Source organism: Danio rerio, chromosome 15 (assembly GCF_052040795.2).
Source record: "Danio rerio strain M-AB ecotype USA chromosome 15, GRCz13ab, whole genome shotgun sequence".
Classification (NCBI taxonomy): domain Eukaryota; kingdom Metazoa; phylum Chordata; class Actinopteri; order Cypriniformes; family Danionidae; genus Danio; species Danio rerio.
Genome location: NC_141035.1, coordinates 3,636,355 through 3,652,500, shown reverse-complemented (window position 1 = coordinate 3,652,500; position 16,146 = coordinate 3,636,355). Strand labels below are relative to the sequence as shown.

Here is a 16,146-nt window from a genome sequence, read left to right as displayed (position 1 = left end):
TTTATTGTTTTAAATAAACACATATTCCAATTTTGATTCTTGCTACACATTTAAAAAAGGTGGAACAGTGAAGCATTTAGGAAGTACAAGTTTCTTTTTTATTTACGTTTTCCATACTGTCCCAAAGTTTTCTGATTTGGGGTTGTAACTACAATGCATTCTCGTGTTCATTTTCGTGATTAGTGTTTACATTTGATTGGTAAAAAGCATTGTTTTTGTAGGTTGTTTAAAGGTCCCGTGAAATTAAATTTGACTTAAAATGAGTGTAAAACCAAGGTAGAAAAAAATGTCAAAGAAAATAAAGTTAACAAAAGGGTTTCCTGATTATTGCATTCCTGATTTGTTGCAGATTTAGAATAAATTTTAGCATGAAATTTTTAACGAGGCAGCACGGTGGCTCAGTGGTTAGCAAGAAGCAGGAAGGTCACTGGTTCGAGTCCCAACTGGGTCAGTTGACATTTCTATGTGGAGTTTGCATGTTCTCTCCGTGTTGGGGTAGGTTTCCTTCGGGTGCTTCGGTTTCCCCCACAGTCTAAACACATGCGCTGTAGGTGAATTGAATATGCTAAATTGGCCGTAGTGTATGTGTTTGAAAGAGTATGAGTGTTTCCCAGTGTTGGGTTGCAGCTGGAAGGGCATCCGCTGCATAAAGCATATGGTAAATAATTCCAGTTCCTAATGGGTGGGACTAGTGCTTTAAGTGGGTGGGCCTTAGAGCTCTAAGTGGGCTCTGCAAAACTGGAGTTTTTATTGTTTTATTTATTTAGTCGTGTTTAGAGTTCAATAATGTGCTGTATGAATGTCTACACCTAACCCTAAACCCAAACCCAATCCTAAACCCAACCTCACAGTAACCTGTTGTGTTTTATTAATGTCTACTCCACCTACACCACTTAAACCCAACCTACTTGTGGTTGAAGTCCCTCCCACTTAAAGGTCACCCAACCTACTTACGGTGTAATCCCTCCCACTTGGAGGTCTCTGGGCTGCAGCGATACCTACTTGAAATTGGCCGTAGTGTATGAGTGTTTGTGTGAATGTGAGAGTGTGTGGGTGTTTCCCAGAACTGGAATGCAACTCGAATGGTATCCGCTGCGTAAAACATTTGCCAGAATAGTTGGCAGTTCATTCCGCTGTGGCGACCTCTGATAAATAAGGCAGTAAGAAAAAAAAAACAGCTTCTGGTTCATGAGAACTTGAAAGGAACAAGGCGCTCACATCCTGTGTCTTAAACAGAGTTTGGCTGGCTGTTTATTTATATTTCATTCAAGTAAAGCAAACATATAAAGAAAACGGTACAATGATTTTTGTTTGGCGTTCATCCTATTAGTTCGAAGCAGCTCGCCTATATGCTGTACATCTTCAAACTACTAATGATTCCCAGTGATGATGAAACAAACGTTGTACATTCGCTTTACAGCAGAAACTCAAGATTCAATTTAAATTAAAAAGCAACACTGACAAATTTTCGTTTCAAGTATAAAACTGTAAAGATGCTTGCTATCTATTATGTAAACTCCTACATAAATAAATAACGAAGTCGGCAGCCATTTGCTTCCAGTGCCTGAGGAGCAACTCAGGGTTCAGTGCCTTGCTCAAGGGCACTTCAGTCGAGGGTGCTGAAAGTGGAAGAAAACACTGTTCATTCACTCCATCTCCTGCTACCCTCCTGCAAATCAAACCTGCAATTTGAGATGGGTACAGAGAACAGGTATTTTTTTTGGACTGGTACGTAACTCGGTCAATACTACACAACTGATAAGACTCAGGACAAAAGGTACTGTTAACAATACTCCGAATACTAGCGAACTAGAAGCTGCTGCTTATCTATTTATGTCTCTGAATGTATGTGACTAAGGCCATGTCTACACTAATCCGGATAAATTTGAAAACTGAGTTTTCCTCTAAAAACGCTTCATGTCCACACTGTTGTTTCTATTCGTTTTCCAAAACTTTGTCATCCACACTGAAACGACTACAAATGCTTTCAACCTGTAATGCGCATGCTTGAAACGTAAGACGCTTCGGCACGCGTCATTTCCGGCTGACGTTTATTTTATTTCCGGCTCTTTGAAACGTTGTGGCAAAATGTCGAGGAAAAGCACAGAGTTTTTTAAATGGACTGACAATAAAGTAGAGTTGCTGCTTCGAGTAACACATGAATACAAAGTTGCAAAAGAGAGTGAAAATGTAGACTGGGAGACGTGCCAAAACAAATACGCCGATATACTGGACCGCTTTAAAGAACAGTATCCTGCTGATGACGCTGCTTACCCTCACAGTAAGGACGACATCACTAAAATCATACTCACAACGAAAATAAAGTAGACGAATTAGTAACATGACTGAGTGTCACATGACAAAAAATGCGTCATCGTTTTTCGAAAGACTCCGTTTTCACGGTCTACACTACGACACGAAAACAGCGTTTTCAAATTTATCCATTTTGGAGAGCGTTTTCAAAAAGATACGTTTTTGTTTCCTAAAAATGCGTCTCAGTGTGGATGGAAGGGCAAAACGGAGACAAAAATATGCGTCTTTAAATGAAATTGCATTAGTGTGGACATGGCCTAAGGTTTGCTTGTTGTATGTTTGTCTTTCAGATGAGACGAAACCGAGATCCCGACTCTCTGTGGTCGTTAAAAATCCCAGGATGTCCTTCGAAAAAGAGTAGGGGTTTAACCTCTGCATCCTGGCCAAATCTGGCCACTGGCCTTTGTCCATCTTTGTCCTAACCCTCCCCACATCATAATTGGCTTCATCACTCTGTCTCACTCTGTCACCAATCAGTCTGGTGTGCAGTCTGGCGTAAAATGGCTGCCGTCGCGTCATCCAGGTGGATGCTGCACACTGGCGGTGAATGAGGAGATTCCCCCCTATGTGTAAAGCGCTTTGAGTGTCCAGAAAAGCGCTTTATAAATGTAAGGAATTATTATTATTATTATTATTATTATGTGTGATATTCTTGCACAACATGTGCGGGGTGAATCGTACGAAAACGATTTTAAAAAGGAGGCGTGGCAAACAACCCCGCCCCTAAACCCATCCGTCAATGGTTAATGAGCTAATCGTACTAAATTATACAAATTAGATTTTACGAATTTATACGAATTAGCCACTAAATCAAAAAGTTACGGATTGCTGTGAGATTGTGTTGGTATTTTCAGGTACGTGGTTTGGCTGTTTGTCATGATTTTCTGATCTGTATGATTATAAATAAAGTTAAATGTTTAAGGGTCTATATCAGGGGTCACCAAACTCGTTCCTGGAGGTCCGGTGCCCTGCAGGGTTTAGCTCCAACTCGCCTCAACACACCTGTCTGGGTGTTTCAAGTATACCTAGGCTGTTTCTCAATATGCGTTCTTCAGTGATCTTGCGTCCTCGTGCAACGTCATCATCAGCTGCCAAAGTTCAGCTCCAATACTCAAGACCGCAAGGACGCGTGAAACTTCCTGGATGTGTTCTTGATATCAAGGATGCACCGATGCAGACTTGATCACCGAACTCGCTCTGGAAGTCCCAGAAGTCATTGCGACTGGAGGTGGGAAGCGCAGGATTTCATATAGATTTATTATTACAGTTCAGAGATATCACTTATTTACCTCAAGAGCTTCCATAAATGAAACGGTGAAAGTAAACATTACCCTAGACATCTTAATAAAGGAATAAACACATTAAGGGTGTTTGTTTGCTGAAATTTGTATTATAATCTATTTTATTTGTATTGTGCAACATATATTTAGTTTTTAGGCATAGTATATATTTTGAAAAGGGGAAAAACAATAAACCGTTGTATGAATGCTGTAATGTTTAAATAATTTTCCATTTAAAGATGTAGTAGGTGATTGTCTTCAGAAGCATTTTTTGTTGTGCTGGTTGAAAGTCTCTTCACAGTCTAATAGTAATGATTACAGTATGTAGCGGCTTTCCAATTGCCGCTATTGTTGGTAGAGTGAGCAAGTTTTGTACGCGTAAAAGTCAGAGTTGTAGGAAAAATAGATGCAAATAAAATGTCTTTATTTTCCAATCAACTTCCAATCAACAGAATTACTTAATCACTTTCCTTAATCTATATGCACACTTCTCTGTTACCTTGAGTTGAGTTACGCTCAGTTACGAGACGAGATGATACGGTCAAAAACTGTGTGCTTCCTACCAACACTCTCTTACCGTACGTTCACACCGAAAGCGGCGAGAGCGTCCAAGGTCGCTCTGGCCGCCCTGGCGACAACGCTCTCTGCCTTCAGCTTTGGTGGCGAGAGCGTCAAAACTCGCTACATTTATCTCATATTTAAAGGAGCCGTTGCAGCATATCAGTTACATTCCTGCATAAAACATGTTTCTAGCGTGAAAATGTTGCGCACTTCTTATCAAATTCATACAACAATGGAAGATCAAGTTGCGTGTGGTGTGGCTTTGCTCTATTTATCCACTATGTGTCCATATGTCTGAAATATCCTGAAGCAGCAGTACTGTTTTGTACTGTCACATCGCGTGAGAGTCCCGCTTTCCTAAGATAAATTTATAAATCATTAATGAACATCAGTAACTCGCCAGCAACTTATTTAATGTATGTTCCTGTAGGAAAATTTTTTTAAATAATTGGAAATCCGGTGGTCGGAACCAAAGTTCACAGGTCTGTGTTCTCTGAACTGCTATCAAGCGATGGACGTCTTCATTCTGATTGCTTGCCGCCGAACCGCGTCATAGCTCATTACCATAAAGTTGACTTCATTTCAACTCTCCTCGACGCTCACGCCGGCGAAGACGCGCCGCGCTGCTCCTCGCTGCTTATCGCCGCCGGCTCTCATTGAAAATGAATGACTTCCGGCTACTTTGACGCTCTCGCCGCTTTCGGTGTGAACGTACGGTTACTCCATGCAGTGAAGCCACAGTTATATAGTCTCCTACTGACACCTTGTGGCCAATCGCCAATATACAATGTATGGCTCCTACACAGTAAATGATCTAAATGTATTTATATATATATTTTCATTTTAGGACAGACATAAAACAAAAAAAATGTTCATTCAATTAATTAGAGTCGGGCCAACATCTTTCATAATTCCGAAAAGTAGCTCAATGTGTCTGTCAGCAAATGCAGATTTGAACAACTGCACAGCCGTTTGTACGCAGCTCCGCCGACCACTGTGTGTTCACGAGAGAGAGCACGCGCACGCGATCGGTAAAAACCTGCTGAATCAAAACTTTTTCAAAACCTGAATCAATATTGGAGTTACCTTTGCACGCTGGAGAAAGGATGACACCATGTCTGAAGGATTTCTCTTAGACGGGTAATGTTCTGTTTTAAAACCGTTTTAGCTTCACGCAAAGCTGATGTAACGTTAGATGTTGTTGTTACAAACGGGTTATATCTTCACAGAAGTGTTGTTCAGCCACTAAAATCTTCCGATGAAAGATTGATAAGACTATTTTCAGTTTCATAAGGGACCTTTTACAGCATCGATAATGTAGATTTTAATTAGTTTAACAACAAAACACAAGTAAATACCGCTGTTCCACCTAGTCTATATTGTTTACCACGCAAACTCTAAATATTCGCCCTGAAATAGCATGACAGTTTGGCTTGCACACTGCTGGACAAGCACTAGTCGCTTTTAACACATGAGAGAGGGTTATTTTGCCGTGCTCGTGTTTCAGGAGGCGTGGCTCTTGACCACAGGGGAGGCACTGTGAATCAGAGATTTATGCTAAGCTGTTAGCATTGTGGAAGATCACCTACTGCACCTTTAAAACTCGTGAAGGTCGCGTGACCATCAGGAAGAGCACAGCATCTCATTTCTTACAGAACGCTTTCTCTGTTCTCGTGGTCTCCTGAGTTTGTTCTTACGTGGAAACCTGGCAAGACCGGTCTCCGCAAGTCCGTTCTCTGCGTTCTTGGAATTGGGAAACAGCCATTGGCTGCGTCTGAAACCGCCTACTACTCAGTAGGTACTGCATTTGAATTTAAACGTACTACTCGGCCATTAGAAAAGTACGTTCTTTACAGTATGAATGTGAAAAGTATGAATGGAATTCTGACGTACTACATCCACCATTTTGCCATGGTCATGTGACCTACCTGCGTCAGTTGCGTCGCTTCTCTTCCATTCATGAATTCTCTCGCAGGGCATCATGGGATAGCGCAGCGTGCATGGGATGCGCACTTCAGAATCTCGCCGGAAGTAGTAAGTCATCCGGGTACTTCTCGCATACTGATTTTCGAATTCTATGAGTTCGGACATATTACTCTGCTCGCATACTGATTTTAGCGTACTGTATAGTATAGAAGCATAGATATATACATTAGATGTCGCCTGGCCTATTGTTGTCTATTAGACGGAATGCGTCAATAGCGCCGCCATCTTGGTACAGGGTAGCGCTTCTTTGAAATGAATGCGGGACCAAGGTACAGTGGAGGACTGTGGCCATGCAAAGCCAGAGATATACACATATACACATATATCTATGATCGGGAGTTTTCCTGGATGTTAGTGTGTAATTTTTTTTTCTAATTACGAAAATTATAATTTTACATCACTTTTCTACATTGATGGATCAGTGACCGCACAGGCATTTCTGACAAAAAGCTTGTGCTTGTGTGTACAGAAATGTACTATTCACCCTCTCTGTTAAATGTAATCTAATCCGTGTCCTGAAACACACCTCATCTGCTGCTTTCACTTCTCTTACTGACGGAGGGAGCGATTCGTTTGTGAATGAATCCCCCGAACGACTCTTTCACTAACGTTAGCCGACAATAATACAAGTTTCTGGCAGCGCAGCATCTCGTTGTCATATTTCTTTTGCATTGTTTGCTGATTTTATCCAATAAAACTAGCATAAGCCGAGTGTTTAGTGCGAGTTGGAGCTGCTTTGCCTTATGGTGAATGCAGTAAGAGACCGTTATTATCATTATCACGCTACCTGATTAGCACAAAAGTTCAGAACATACAAAAACAGGAAAAAAAACTTAATATTACCTATGAAATGTTCTGCCTTTGTGCTTTGTTTTCTTTGTTTGCTCGTTACTACACCCGTAGACAGCGCTAAAGTCCCGCATCTTCACGTAATAACACTGTCTTGACTAGTGCGGTTGAATGACATTTGTCTTGGGAGCACTGTACCAATGTGGCGGCGCTATTGACGCATGCTCAGGGTCCCTATGCGATATCTAGTGTATATATCTATGGTATGGAAGTATGTAGTTTCGGACGCAGCCATCGACTTGTATGCAGTGTCCTCAGGCAAATATTTATTACTCTACCTTCGGTGTGAACCTAGTATAAAAGGCTTTTATCGCCACCTGCTGGTTCGGCTTAACATACATCACAGTGAGTTTTTGCATTTCCATGTGGACAAGGACTTTAAAAAACGCAGGCATGGATAACTCATTTCACGAAAATACCTGTGTATATGTGGACATGGGCTTAGAAGAGTCTCACCTCAAGGCGAAATGTGTTAAAAGCAGCGCCTCCAGCATGCAGTCTGTCATTTCTCCCTCTTTATTTGATTGCATTTCATTAAGGTAAGACGTTTAATCCCATCCTCCACACTTCCTATGTGGGTTATTGCGAGACTGAGGATGGGTAGAGGAGGGGTGGGTGGAGATTAACCAAGAATGGAAACAGCAACTTTATTGATGTGCCAAGAAACCACAGGGAGGTGGAAGATCTGAGCGCCAGCGAACAGAAGATCTCTCTCTCGAAAAAAGGCCTGTTTTCTGTCTTTCTGTTTCCTGTTAGCATCAAACTTTGTGACCTCTTTGTGTCTGTTTTTTTTTTTTTTTTTTTGGAGTTTAATGACAGACACAAACAAAAAAGAAAGCCATTGATGATTCTCCTCACGCCGGTGTCCCAGATGTGCACGCAATTACTCGTCTGAGGTGAAAAGCGGCACGTTTTAAACTGCCGCAAATGTGCTGTAATGAATTCCATCTATTTCAGAGAGGTTTTGACATGCAACGAGAGCTGCTTTGGTTTTGGGAAGCGCTCTTGTGGTGCGAATGAAAATGAGCAGCTCTGGAAATCTACAGCTTTGTTTAATGATTTCTCTGAAGTCGCTGATGGATTTTGTTTGGGGTGGTTTATTTTTTTTTGGATTGCACTTTATTGTGCACTTGTACACACATGCATTTGATTTACTCATTTTTTTTGTAAGTTAAGTGGTTGCAAACTGGCATCACGGTGGCTCAGTGGTTAGCACTGTGGCCTCACAGCAAGAAGGTCGCTGGTTCAAGTCCCGGCTGGGTCATGCGCTATAGGAGAATTGAATAAACTAAAGGTTGTAGTCTTTGAGTGTGTGTGTGTAAATGAGTGTGTATGGGCATTTCCCATTACAGGAATGGCATCCGCTGTGTAAAACATATGCTGGATACGTTGGCGGTTCATTCTGCTGCGGCAACCCCTGATTAATAAAGGGACTAAGCTGAAAAGAAAATGAATGAATGAATAAATTCATCCCATATAAACAGACACCTTAAAAAATATTGTTAATCCAATAAATGATCTTTTTTAAACCTAAATTAAATATGCCTTGAGCTTAAATTAGAAAGAAAACAGCAGAAGGATCATCCAGCTTTACTTTTGGGTGATTTTAAGTGTGAATGAATGAATGAAGTATTTTTATTAGTTAACATTGTTTTTAAAATTTAATGACAAGAAAACATGAACTATAATAATAACAAAAAATAATAATAGTGTTTATATACTTATAATAATATATTTTTAATATTTTTATATTATATCATTATATATCATTATATATCATTATATCATTATTATTATTACTACCATTCATTCATTCATTCATTTTTTTTTTTGGCTTAGTCCCTTTATTAATTTGAGGTCGCCACAGCGGAATGAACCACCAACTTATCCAGCATATGTTTTACGCAGTGGATGCCCTTCCAGCTGCAACCCATCACTGGGAAACATCTATACACACTCATTCACACACACTCATACACTACGAACAATTTAGCCTGCCCAATTCACCTGTACTGCATGTCTTTGAACTGTGGGGGAAACTGGAGCCCCCGGAGGAAACCCACGCCAACACGGGGAGAACTTGCAAACTCCACACAGAAATGCCAACTGACCCAGCCGAGGCTCGTAGCAGCGATCCACTGCGTCACCGCATCGCCATTAATATTATTATTATTATTATTATAAATGAGCTTACATGTTAATGTTTATTTTATTTTAAAAATGCAACAATATAAAGTATAAAACTTGTGGTTTATTTTATTTTACTTAATTTTTTATTTGACTTCATTTAATTTTAATTAACCATGTTATTTTATGTTGTTTTATTTATCATTTTACTTTTATTCATTTTTTATATTTTCTTTTTCTTTACTGTTTTCTTTTTTTACTCATTTTTTTTACTTTATTTTTCTTTAACTTTTTTATTTTAATTTATTTTATTTTACTATACTATTTTACTTAGTTTTTTATTTTACTTAATTATTGTATTTTACTTTAATATTTTATTTTACGTTATTTAATTTTACTGTATTTGACTTTTATTTGACTTTATTATTTTATTTTATTAAAAATGTTATTTTATTTTACTTTATTTGACTTTTATTTAGTTTTCCTTGTATTTTCATTAATTCCTTCGTTTTCTTTTCATCTTAGTCCCTTTATTAATCAGGGGCCGCCACCATGGAATGAACCGCCAAATTACTTACCATATGTTTTATGCAGCGGATGCCCTTCCAGCTGCAACCCAACACTGGGAAACACCCATACTCTTTCAAACACATACACTACGGCCAATTTACCATATTCAATTCACCTAAAGCTCATGTGTTTGGACTGTGGGGGAAACCGGAGCACCCAGAGAAAACCCACACCAACACGGGGAGAACATGCAAACTCCACACAGAAATGCCAACTGACCCAGCCAGGACTCAAACCAGAAACCTTCTTGCTGCGAGCCGATCGTGCTACCCACTGCACCACTTATTTTATTTAACTTTATTTTATTTTACTTTACAATTTTATTATTACTTTTACTATTTTTACTTTTGCTGATTGATACAGTTGCATAGTGTGAGTGTGGATCCAACAGAAGGACATTTTCTTACAACTACATTTACAACAACGTAAAATTGTTCAGCCACAATATGGGCATCCGGCAGTAAACAAGCTGGATTTACCAACAACAATCTGAGGAGTTGCATGTGGGTGAGATGATACAAAAAAAACCCCATCCCTCTCCATCCCTCCCAAAATCAAGCCCAATCTCTCAGCCTCTATTAAGATCCGACATCTGCGTTTGAGAAAGAAATCGATCGGCGCTAGTGTAAAACCAGTCCATTACAGGCTGCCATTAACGTCGTCCATTAAAGAAGCATTCAATATCCAGGGCGTATAATGAGTCTGCAGTTAATGTGAGCTCACGCACGCTCTCTGATTATCTCTCCCACTGCCGCTCACATCCACAGCAGTAATTAAAGATGAAAATCACACGCTTAGAATACTCAACTAGAGCAGTAAATGTGAAAAAGCAGACTAAATCCCTCTGTTTGGGACACTTTTAGTGAACCAGCTGCCCAATGGCTGATCTGAGAGGTGGAACACAGACGAAGTGGTGCTAATTTCTGATTTTAGTGTAAGTAGACTTGACCTACATTATATTTAATCAGACCCGAGTTTAATTAGACATGGCTTAAAATGAATTAGACTTGATCTTAATCTGACTTTACCTAAATTAGACTCGGCTTTCCTCAATGAAACTTGAAATGCATTGTCTTAAAATAAGCCTAGGGTCAACTCCACTTAAATTAGACTTGACCTTAATCTGACTTAACCTTGATTCAACCCAAGCTCATTCTGGAAACGTAGCCCTGCAGACGTTTCTGGAGACTGCGATTTACGTGGCCGGAGGTACGTACGGACGCGTTTAGTTTTTTTCGAGCGAACGCTGCGGGGCAGTGTGGCGCCGCTCCGCTCCTCCTCTTCGCGCTCGCCGGCCGACGGCTCGCCTCCGATTGGAGGGCTTTCCCGATGCAACCAGTTTGTCCGCTTAGCTCACAGCGTTGCGTCGGCGGAGCGGAGGCTCCGGAGGAGGAGGAGGAGCCGGCTGTGGGGACGACGACCGGGATCGAGTCTGGGGAACAGCGGTTCCAGAAATCAGGTAAGATGAAAAACAGAATCCAAAAAATAAGGGCGAGAACGCGGCGGGATACGAAAACGCGGTGGAAATCGAAGACGAGGGCTTTTGCTTTTTTGTTTTTTTTTCTGGACGGCTTTTGCAAACCGTCGCTTGGGTTTAGGGAAGGAGGAGGAGGAAGAGGAGGGTGGCCGGGTTGGCCGATCCAGCGGCTTTTCGCGCGAGAACATCATGGGCGCGAACGGCGCGCACTTAAATTAGACTTGACTAGACTTAAATTAAACTCAACTTATTTTAGACTTGACTTGCCTGGATTTAAATTTATCTTTATTGGAGTGAATAGACTTAAATTAGATTTAATTAGCCTTAATCAGACTTTTGGCATGCCTTGACTTAATCTAGACTTAACTTTAATTAGACTTAGCTTAAATTAGACTTGACTAGTATTAAAAAAATGTTACTTGCCTAAAAACAGACATATGTTATACATGACTTGAGCTTAAATTAGGCATTACTTTAAACTTGACTAGACTTAACTTAGGTTTAAATTAATCAAAGTTAAACTCGACTTATTTCAGACTTCACATAAATTGGAGCTGACATAAAATCACAAAAAAAAAGCACCTGGCGATGACTCTTTGTTTTAGTAGCAAACATAAATTTTACGAAAAGTCACACTAAAGGTTGAAAGGTGAGTTCTTAATCCAGCCATTTTAATCTCTGTGCTAAAACTCACTTAGTTTTTCCATCTGTCCGTCTCAGGATCACTTTTTGTGCTTCTCTCCTGGTCCTCTTGAATGGTGCCTCAGGAATTCGGCACTCCGGCCCACACAATGCCATTCACATTCCCCATTCAAAAGGGCAGAAAGGAGAGGGCAGAGCCAAAAGAAAAAGCCCAGTTGAGTGTTGGGGAGCTGCGAATAGGTCACATCTAGGCTGCTTTTAAAGGCCAGCTGTCAGAGGCTTTGAATGGATGAGGAGCGCAGTGAAAAAACGTCCCGCCGAGGGTTGAGGGCAGAGCGGAGGCTGTCGAGGTGAATGAACCGTCAGGACGGGACCTGCCTGTCCCGCAGACACTTACACTGGGGGACCAAGACGGATGGGTGGAGGACAGAATGAGTGAATGGGAGGTGAAGACAGAAGACAAGAGGAAGTACAAGGAGAAAGTGACAGATAGAAAACACAGTGGAAGATGGATTGTCCTGGGCAAAACAAGGCTCAGTTTTTGCATAAATTATGACCAGATGTTAATTATTTATTTAAAGAGTACTCGTTTTTAAACTGTAATAAATGAACGAAATTAAACTGAGTATAAATGAATCCAGTATAAATGATTAACACTCTTAAATGAAAGGTTATGATAAGTTTAACAATGTGAATTATTAAATGAGTGTGTTAATTATTACATTATACATGTTTTTGATCATTTTAAACTAATCTCTCTACAGAATTATATGCAAATATTTTACAAATTTAATCCCCTATTAAATGTTACACACACACACACACAATGTATGATCTGCTATTCAATGATATGACATGAGTAATAATAGCATAAATAATAATAATAATGATAATGATGATGATAAACAACAACAAAAATAATAATAAACAATAATACAATTATTAGTATGTTTATAAAATTAATAAATAAATTAATAATAAAATAATAATAATAATAATATATTGTTTATTATTATTATTATTAGCAGAAGCAGTAGTAGTAATTATATCATTGTTATTCTTATTCTTATTCTTATTCTTATTAATAATAGTAATAATAATAATATTATTAACAGAAACAGCAATAAATAATATTATTAATATAATTGTTACTACTACTACTAATAACAATATTAACAATAAAATATATTATTATTATTATTAATAATAACAACATTAATAATAATAATAATAATAATAATATATTGTTTATTGTAAATATTATTATTATTAGTAGTAGTAGTAGTGGTAGTAGTAACAATTATATTTTTATTATAAACAGAAACAACAGTAATAATAATAACAATAATAATTTTATTAATACTACAAACATTTTTATTAGTAATGTTATTAGTAGTAGTATTAGTATTATTATCAGCAATTTAATTATTATTTGTATTATTATTAGTAAAAACAATTTTATTATGATTATTGACATCATTAATAAATTAATAACTCAGAAAACCCTAGCAACCACCACATCACATAAAACAAACTCGCAGTAGTTTGTTTTATTACCGAACCTAAAAACTCATTTTCGAATGTCGCGTATTGGTTTTACAAAAATGACGCAATAAAGGTCGAAAGGTGAGATCTTAACCCGACCACAGGAAATGGTAAAATAAAAATAAATGTATTCATTTTAAAAAGTTACACACAACTGAAAACAATTAGGGCAGGATACAGCGGACACTAAACAATAAACAAAATTTCAAAATAGTAATAGTAATAGAGTGCAACACGCACATAAAACGGATCTGACTTTAATGAGCGTAATTAGAACTTAGATTTGACTTAACTTTGAAAATACAATTTATTTATTACTAATAAAAATATTATATTGTTTAATGTTATTATTTGTATTATTATTAGTAGTAACAATTGTCATATTATTATTATTAGTCGTAGTAGTAGTAGTAGTAGTAGTAGTGTTATTATTCACAAGAATAATTAGGTATTACAAATAATAATACTAATACTAATAATGATGAAATAATAATAATAATAACAATAATAATAATAATAATAATAATAATAACATTATTAGTATTATTATTATTACCATATCATGAATAATAATAATATTAATAATAATAATAACTATTAATATTAATAATAATAATAATAATAATAATAATATGTTATTAACAATAAAATGTTAGTAATAATAATAACAATTCTATTATTATTAATATTATCAGCAAATTAATGATAACATTTTATATTTTAATATAATATATATATCATTTATATATAATATAAATGATAACATTTATATTATAGTATTTGTAATATATATATATATATATATATATATATATATATATATATATATATATATATATATATATATATATATATATATATATATATATATTGTGGCTTCCAACCTGTTACACCCAGAGTTTTTACCCCAGGTCACCGCACCCCACACATTAAGATCCTGTTCATACCTGCAAACTTTATCGCTTTGCACTTTTGCAATATTTCAAGAAACCATTATGCCTTCTTTATGGTTAAAAGTCCTTCGCAATGCACTACACAGCATTCCTGTAATGTGAATATCTTCAGACTATATTAAAATCATTTGTTTTATTTTTCAGACTAGCCCATCCTATGCCTCAGGTTTGTTGTGATACAGTATGATTCTCTTTATTGCCAAATGCTTCAATATAACCCTGCTAGCATTTCATATATATATATATATATATATATATATATATATATATATATATATATATATATAACACCTGCAGAATTATCCAAATGAAAGGCTCATGAAAAGCAGTGGTATCATAGCTGTATTGCTAGATTGGCAGCGGTTTCAGCAGTACAAGAGAATGTCAATGGCACTTCCCTCGAGACAAACCTCCGCAGTTCTTTGGCAGCAACTCAATTTGTCCGCATGGCTACTATGACATCCCTGCAAACCCATACATCTCTTTTCAGCAATCCTCACTTCATCTCCATTGATCTGTTGTCCACTGAACATGTCAGAGGTCTCCGGTCAATAGCAGCATTGATCAAATAAAACACTCGCTACATCAGACCTTGTTAATTATCGCAGACTATAAATTCACACAGAATCTAAACAGTTTAAACGCTATTTAAAGGGAGAGTTCTCTTAAATATGACAACTTTGTCATTATTTACTCACCCTCATGCCATTCAAAACCTTTATAACAGGGCTATTCAATCAGTTTGTCATGGGGGCCAGTTCATGAAAAGCATGCCAAATGAGGGGCTGAAGAGATATGACTTGCAATGAGTGATGACAAGAGATGTAAAGTACTAGAGACCCAGACTTAAGTAAAAGTACAAGTGCTCTATCAAAAAGTGACTTGAGTAGAAGTAGAAGTGCTCTTTACTTAAGTGGAAGTACTAAAGTTGTGTGTGCCATCAATCCGTCTCTTCTTGTCTTGTTTCTCTCTTTAAATTAGCAGGATTTGAACGCGAGCTGGGCTTCCAGCTAACTCTATCAAGCCTCTTCAACTGCTCCAGAATGCAGCAGCACGAGTGGTCTTCAATGAACCTAAAAGAGCACATGTCACTCCGCTGCTCATCCGTTTGCACTGGCTGCCAGTTGCTGCTCGCATCAAATTCAAAGCTCTGATGTTTGCCTACAAAGTGACTTCTGGCCTTGCTCCTTCTTATCTGCTCTCACTTCTGCAGATCTATGTGCCCTCCAGAAACTTGCGTTCTGTGAATGAACGTCGCCTCGTGGTTCCATCCCAAAGAGGGAAGAAATCACTTTCGCGAACGCTCAATCTGCCCAGTTGGTGGAATGAACTCCCTAACTGCATCAGAACAGCAGAGTCACTCGCTATTTTCAAGAAACGACTAAAAACTCAACTATTTAGTCTCCACTTCACTTCCTAATCTGCAATTGCCTCTCTGAATATCACACTAACTGTACCCAAAAAAAAAAAAAAAAAAAAACTAATACTACTAATACTTCCCTTCTTAGACTTTACAGACCTGAAACTTGCCTATAGCACTTATTCATTGTTGCTCTTAGTTGTGTAAATTGCTTCCTTGTCCTCATTTGTAAGTCGCTTTGGATAAAAGCGTCTGCTAAATGACTAAATGTAAATGTAACATAAGAGAGTCCAGTGATGTCGATTCGAAAATGTTTAATAACAACTTAACTGAACTATATTACACGGTCTTGCTTAGTGAAACAACTTCTTCCTTCTCGGAAGTCAGCATATACTCTATATTAAAAATTAAATTACTTTAAGTAAAATATTTTCAAGTTTTGACTTTCACAATATTATTAATTTTACATAAATAAAACAATGA

At 37.7% G+C, this 16,146-nt stretch overlaps 2 protein-coding genes across 3 annotated transcripts in view; both read right to left on the bottom strand.

Annotated features, from left to right (window-relative positions):
• The window catches only part of rcbtb2 (regulator of chromosome condensation (RCC1) and BTB (POZ) domain containing protein 2), an 824,162-nt gene that overhangs the window by 302,005 nt on the left and 506,011 nt on the right, over positions 1-16,146 (bottom strand). The gene's annotated exons all lie outside the window — the stretch shown is intronic.
• The window catches only part of LOC100334706 (lipoma HMGIC fusion partner-like), a 127,258-nt gene that overhangs the window by 18,757 nt on the left and 92,355 nt on the right, over positions 1-16,146 (bottom strand). The window contains exon 4 of one of the 2 annotated variants that reach the window (XM_087283682.1): positions 1,224-1,682. The exons of the other annotated variant lie outside the window; for it this stretch is intronic. The gene's annotated coding sequence lies outside the window, so the exon portion shown is untranslated. Of the gene's footprint in view, positions 1-1,223; positions 1,683-16,146 lie in introns of those variants that run through there. 2 annotated transcript variants of the gene reach the window in all.